This window comes from Brassica oleracea, chromosome C1 (assembly GCF_000695525.1).
Source record: "Brassica oleracea var. oleracea cultivar TO1000 chromosome C1, BOL, whole genome shotgun sequence".
Classification (NCBI taxonomy): Eukaryota; Viridiplantae; Streptophyta; class Magnoliopsida; order Brassicales; family Brassicaceae; genus Brassica; species Brassica oleracea.
The window spans coordinates 19,528,242-19,535,415 of NC_027748.1; the positions used below are offsets into that span (position 1 = coordinate 19,528,242).

A 7,174-nucleotide genomic window follows, 5' to 3' on the forward strand; every position below is an offset into this window, starting at 1 on the left:
CATTAGTCAACCATCTTATTTATTATACAACATAATCTGGTAGACAAAAACACTATACCACATAATTTACCTTATATTTCTCTAACGATACATAATACATGAGTCAATACTTTTATTTCTTACAGAAAAACGTGACCGATTACATTCGTTTGAGCACCAATCTCTAAACCTGTCTCATTATAAGAAACAATAACGTGACCGATTTCACCCAATATACCAAAACCACATCATTCAGCAAAAAATATCTACACAAACTACATACTCACAAAATAAATATGCATGCCTCATGGTATATATATTAATAATTCCTTGAAGCTCGGTGCTACAACATAAATATCTATACAACTTCAAATGATAAAGGCACATGATTCTGATAATACATGATTTACTTAGTACTTCGAAATTATCATCAAAATATTTTGATTCCTTAGGCTGCACGAAACCATATTACTCTTCATGGTTTATAGGTGTAGGTAGAAAAGGGGTTCTATATAATGTCAAACTTACACATATCAATACTTTTTGAATTTTGGATATGTATTTTTTTTTGTCATCAACTAAGAACGACAAAAGACAATTGTATCTTGGCACTGCGTGCTAGACTGTCCGTCTTTAAATTTTTTGTCTGAGGTACATGAACGATCTCTGAGATAAAGAAACTCTCTTTAAGAGTCTTGATGTCTTCCAAATAACTTGCAAATTTTTCTGGTTCTGAAACCATTTTCACCAATTAAGAACAATCCGTTGCTAACGTAATCTGAATTTTAGATATGTATTATAATTCAAAAATTGGTTGAAATGTACTTTTAACATTTTAATATATTTGCGTTACAAAAAAAAATATTTAATATATTTTCTATTTTTAAAATATTCAAATAACTTTTTTCAATACATATTCTAATACAAAAATTTCATCATCGCGGGTACTACTATTTAATATTAACACTCAAATATATTGACTTAGTCATAAATAAATCGATGCAAAAATAAATTTATGGAATATGAAAATATATTTGATTGGCGGAGATTAAAGATCAGCAAAGATCTCGGGCTAGATTTTTGGCAGAGATACTAAAGGAAAACTTTCCTATTATATAGGTTACAATTAATTTCTTAATGTCCCATAACAAATGAATATATCTTTATCAATTCGAAAGCCTTTAAGTATTTTAAATCATATTAAATGAAATAGTTATATATAAAATATTTTTTAATTTGGATGATAGACCTTTAAAATAATTTTCTGATATATATTCATTATATCTAAGATAAAAAAATGAGTTCCGTTCGAGACTTTTTGAGGTTATATATTTAAACCTCATTCGAGTATTTATTAATTTTTAGTTAGAGTTTTTAGAGCATTGCAGATTTGGTCCAGACTTGGCATTCGTATAATCATGTACAGTTGTGAAAAATCGAAATATATATCTTAAAATTCTCAAAATCCAAAAAAAAAAAATACTATACAACATTTATATTATTAAAGATAATTTCTCTAAAAATATACTGAAAAAAGAGTCTGTCTAATTATGTATAACTATTTATTATTTTTATATTAATTACTCTATCCATACAAAATTAAAAAATATTTTTAGTGAATCCAACTATTATTCCTCATTTCATGTGATATACTTATTTTCTAAAATATTTTACCACACAACATTATGGTTATTATGCAATAATGTTATATACCATATATTTTGCTCAATATGGATCATCAACATTTAAACATCAGTTATAAAAATGAGTTAGCATATCTCATACAACATAGCATATCATCTTATTTTATATAACTCAAATTATTTACAAAATCGAACGTGACAAAAACACTTTAGTAAACCATTTGTTAAAGATGAATTTTTAATATATATATATATATATATATATATACATTTTATAAAAAAAATATTTGGAAATTAATTGCTAAAACCCCTGCAAAATCTTTTTCTTTTTTTTTCCTGTTCAATTAAAAGAACTTTTTTAAAAAATCTATACTATTTAATTAGCCAAACGTCTCTCGGGTAAATTTTAAGTCTCGCCAACTCAACAAGTGTAACTTTTTTAAATTTACATAAAATATAATGAGAGAGATTAGGTTTGGGAATTTGAGTCTTCGGGTCAGGTACAAATCAGCTCCTTGGATTATCCTGACTTTCTTTGATTACTAAGGGGGTGTACGCGCTTCACGCGTAATATTGTTTTATTATTGCTAAGAGCATGATTTTTTTTTGGATAATGTAATTATGTTGTCTTTTTTATTTGTTAAGATCATTTGATGTTTTTAGTGTGTTATGTAGTAGGTGATAAGTTAATATATTTTGCGTTTTTTTTGAATAATGTGTTGTTGTGTGTATAGTACTTGTTAGTAGTCAAATGAGCCTCTAACGTAAACTAATATTGAATTTCAATAACTTTGCATCTACGCATTTGTTGATTCTAAGATTAACGGTTTCATCGTCAAAATTGTATTATATTTTTTTCATATTTTTGAAAATTATAACTTTTAAGATGCTTTTTGCCCTCTCCCCATATTTTAAACTTGAGCCCTCACCGTCTATGTATTTCGTTACATTTCTGGTGTGCGGTGCTTCTCACCATCACCGGAAAAAGATTCACATTTTTCTCTTGTTCTTCTTGCCTTCTTCACCTATGAGATTATATGGTATTTGTTGCAGATCGGGTTTATGAGTTTTCAGTTGTTCGGTTTCTTCCCACGGCATTGTAGGCTGTTCCAGTCAATATTGACTGCTCCTCTTCTTCCTTAGATTTCAGCTGATGTTAGGAACTGAATCTCCTTGGTTGAGTCTAGTCTCTGATTTTTTGGTGGTTGTCTTCCATTCTCCGTCTCTCAAGTTGTTTCTTTTCTTTCCATGTTTTTCTTGGTATAGGTGTGCGGAGTTAATCTCTTGGAGCTTTGATCCCTTCTATCCAGAGCTTTGTAGTTTTCCAGTTGCATGCCGTCTTGTATGTTCTTGTTTAGTTTGTGAGGTGTTTCTTACTTTTTAGCTACTGGTTGTGATTCCGGTGTTTTAGGCATATATTTTCCTGCTTTTTGGTGGCTTTGGCCTTTCGATTATTATTCTCCCTTTGGCCCGCTTTCTTAGTTTATGTGTTGGTTGTCTAGTTTCTTATTCTTAATTTAATTATCTTATGATACTAATAGTGAAATAAATATAATTTGTAAATGAAATAATAAAAATTAGTAAAAATAATGAAATGATGAAAAGTCTTGCTATTTTTAGGTGTGAATAAATTAAATATTTAAAATATATTTATATTAGTTTATTTATTTCTTGAATTTTAGTGACCAATAAGTGTGAGTAGGATTAGATAATTCACAATTAGAAATTGATGGAGAAAATTGCAATAATTTAAAAGAAGAAGAATATAAATACAAAAAAAAAATATGATGATACATGTCAACAAACCCCTTTCCACATGTCATAAGAAGGGAAAAATTCAACTTTATATATATAGACTAAATGAAACTGACATAATAATCAAGCTGTAGAAGGATCTGTAGTCAGATTAATTTATTTGGGAGACAAAACTGAAAATAGATCAAAACAAGCAAAAGAGACATTTACAATAACGTATAAGTGTAAAGCTCTGGAGAGAGCTAACACATGATATGTTCAGAAGCTGTACCGATTTATCCTTCTCTGTTTTGAGTTACCATCGATGCATGAAAGATCGATTGACCATCAACATTCTTCTACAAGTTCTGGTAATATGTCCCTTTTTCATTTTGCATTAGTTATGTTTTTTAATTTGGTTTAAGAGCGGTCACATAGCTAGGAAGAGTTAAGATTTTGGTCAAATGGGTGTGTATGAGAATATTGGTTCGGGTTTTGTTGAATAAGCACAGGCTCATTAGTTGATTTTTTGCTCTCCAACGAACTCTAAATAATATCTTACTAGGTAAAGACATGCGCCTTGCGCAGGATGATAATATAAAGCAATAAATAATTTACATTTACATTTTTACATCATTATTTCAATTTTACACAAGTGTTACGCCTTTTAATAATAAATTTATATTATTCAAGTTGTAAATTAGTAATATATAACATATTATTGGGCTATACTTAAGATATAAATGATGATTTTGTATATGAACATTTGTATAATACAATGTTAAAAAATGTTGAACTTTGTGTCTGGACATCTATTCTATTATTGAGAAAGAAATGTGTTGATTTGTTATGCTCTCCATAGTTTGAGGTTTATTCATATTTTATGTTTAATTATTATTTTTAATAAATAATTTAGTGATTTAACTGATACTTTATCGTTATCTTGAAAATAATTATTTTTAAAAAAAGATAATATCATAATTAAGGTTCTATTATATTTACTTTAGAAATATTAAAATTTATCATTATATTGAAAATAATTAAAAATTTAACAATAATATTATATTAAATTTATTCTATATTTATTTTAGTAATATTAAAATAATATATATATATATATATTATATTTGTTTGAAATATTAAACTAGCTCCATTTTAATATATATAGGTATATCACATAAGAAAGAATGAATTTATCTTTTAAGATATTTTTTTAGCACAATCAAAATCACTCATTATGATAATTTCTGAAAAAGCTTACAGAGAATTAAAAATAATTAGAACATTTGAAATCTTTATTAATCTTTATAAATAATTAAATTAGATTTTGGATATATAGTTACCCATAAATTAAAACCAAATTTCATTAATTTGATAATAATCATTATCTAAAATTATTCTATATTGTGTTATCCGAAAATATTTCACATCATAATATTTAAAAAAATATTTTGGGTACCTGGATGTATCCGAAATAGATTTATAAACCTATATATTAATTATTATTAGATTTAATGTATATTAAAACATCCAAAATATATATAATACTTTTAAGTTATCCAAAATACTTGAAAATATATACAAATAGTCAAAGGTAATATTTAAAATAGTTAAACTATACCCAAAACACAAAAATGCTTAAAATATTTATTTATTTTCTATCCAAATATTTAAACCAAACCAATTTATATGTTAAGTTTAGGTATTTTGACATATGTTATTAAAATTTATATGTAATATATTTTATAAACAATTTTGAGAAATGTAAAGTATATAATGAATTTTTAAATTTTAAAATAATTTAAATGAATTATCCGAATTCAAACCGAATCCGCAAAAATCCGAATCAAACCCAAAGCAAAATTTAGAATTAGCCAAATTGAACTGAAATATTTGACCCGAAAATCCCAAATCCGAATACCCAAATACACACCCCTGATAAAAACTATAATAATATATAACAAATAAGAATATTAAGGTGGTGAACGTAAGATCTGAAGAAAATATTTGATTCCAAAAATTAAGCCTAAAAGTTTGAAAACGGTAGAATATTATATTTTTGTCTTGATTCTCACACATACAGCTTACCAAAATTTTGACCAAATATAAGTCAAGTTTTAATTAAACGTGATAGAAAATTTTGCCAACATTTAACATGAAAATTTCTTCCTTATCGGATTTAAGAAAAAACTCCTTATTTGGTTCATGTGATTTAAACATAGTAAATCAAATTTCCATGTTGACCAAGTGCTTTGAATAAAAGATTCCAAGTCCTTATGATTGTTCTAAGTTTCCAAAATTGATTTACCTATTTTCCATTAAATAGTAGATGAACCTGAATTCATTCTCGATTTCTAAATTTAAAAATATTTGAATTCGAAAATATCGATTACATATTGAGTTGCGTGAATAATAATCATCTGCATATTTTAGAAATATCAAGAAAAATGAACAAAAAATAAAAATATTTTCCAGTGATATAGAGAAGTGAGAACAATGAACAAAATAAACCTTTTTATGAAATAGTAAGCTTAGAAAATGTGTCAGGTTTTATGAAATAAATTTTAGGTTATTTTCCCGTTGAATATTTAGTTACACGTGATCTTAGCTTCAAATTTATATTGTAAACATACTGGATTGAACTTCTTGTTAATAATCATACCACAGCCACATTAGGCGAGAAGACGATTTAGGATTGAACGAAAGGCAGTGATTTGAAAACCTCATTCATCGCAGCAATGTTAAAATATTTTAACCAAATGTTTTCAACAAGAATTCAGACAACTATTTACCTAAGCATAAGAAATATAAATTCATAAAGAGCAGAGCCTTGAAATTACCATTACTTAAACTTGAATTACAAATGATATGGTGGTTTAAAGAAACCACAGAACGAACTGAAGTCCAGAACTGAAAATCAAAACGAAAAAACTCATAGCATTATGCAAACATAAGCCTCTGCTCACACTTCCACTAACGCCTAGTCTCACTAGCCACTTTTTCAAACTTCTCCTTCTTGATCTTTATAGTACACACTGATCTTGTAACAGAGTTCTGATCAAAAGACTCCTCCAAATTAATGATTGGAGTCCTTGTTCGCTTGGTTGGTCTCAGATCATACCACCATGCAAGATCAGGGACCCCTATATTAAAAAATGCAAAACAATCAGCTCCTAAGTTTATACACAATCCATGAATATATGTATTATTCTAAAGGAAGTCTATCATGCAACCTCGGGTGCATCCGACTGTGTTGGAAATGTCCCTCCAAACGTGCCATCACTTCCCTAGATATTGCAATAATATCATGTTAGAATGTCGGTTTCTTATAGATGAAGAAATATATTATATAATAATATATTGGTTTTACCGTAGGAGATTGAGCCGGAATAACCAAAATCAATGAATGACTCTACGCACTTTGATATTGTAAGCATCACTTACCAAGGCCTCAGGTCTGAGACATGGTTCATCGCAGCCATGGTGAATTTCTAAGTTTTGTGAATGATCAATGATGTTGCTTTTGTTTAGTGAATAATGAAATGACTCACTCCCCCTTGGGTTTTATAGGAGGAAAACAGAGAATTAAAGAGAATATATTCGTAATTTAAACCAAGGAAAAATTGGATAAATAGGACACTTTGAACTTGGATTTGTCACATTAGGATTTCTAGAAAATATTTTAGGAAAATAGGATTTTAAATCTTGTAAAATACCAAAGTACCCTTAATTTACCAATTATGTTGAATTTAAATTATAAATTATAATAATTTTCGTTTTAATGTTAAAATTAAAATCTATAAAAATTAAAAAAAAAA

The 7,174-nt window shown here is 27.3% G+C and overlaps 1 long non-coding RNA gene across 1 annotated transcript; it reads right to left on the minus strand.

Moving 5' to 3' along the window:
* Window positions 1-6,236: 6,236 nt before the first annotated feature.
* Window positions 6,237-6,870, minus strand: LOC106303078. The gene is made up of 3 exons (XR_001262468.1): window positions 6,727-6,870; window positions 6,590-6,643; window positions 6,237-6,499 (listed from the first exon to the last, which is right to left on the minus strand). It is a non-coding gene; the product is annotated as an uncharacterized LOC106303078 (long non-coding RNA).
* Window positions 6,871-7,174: the final 304 nt, after the last annotated feature.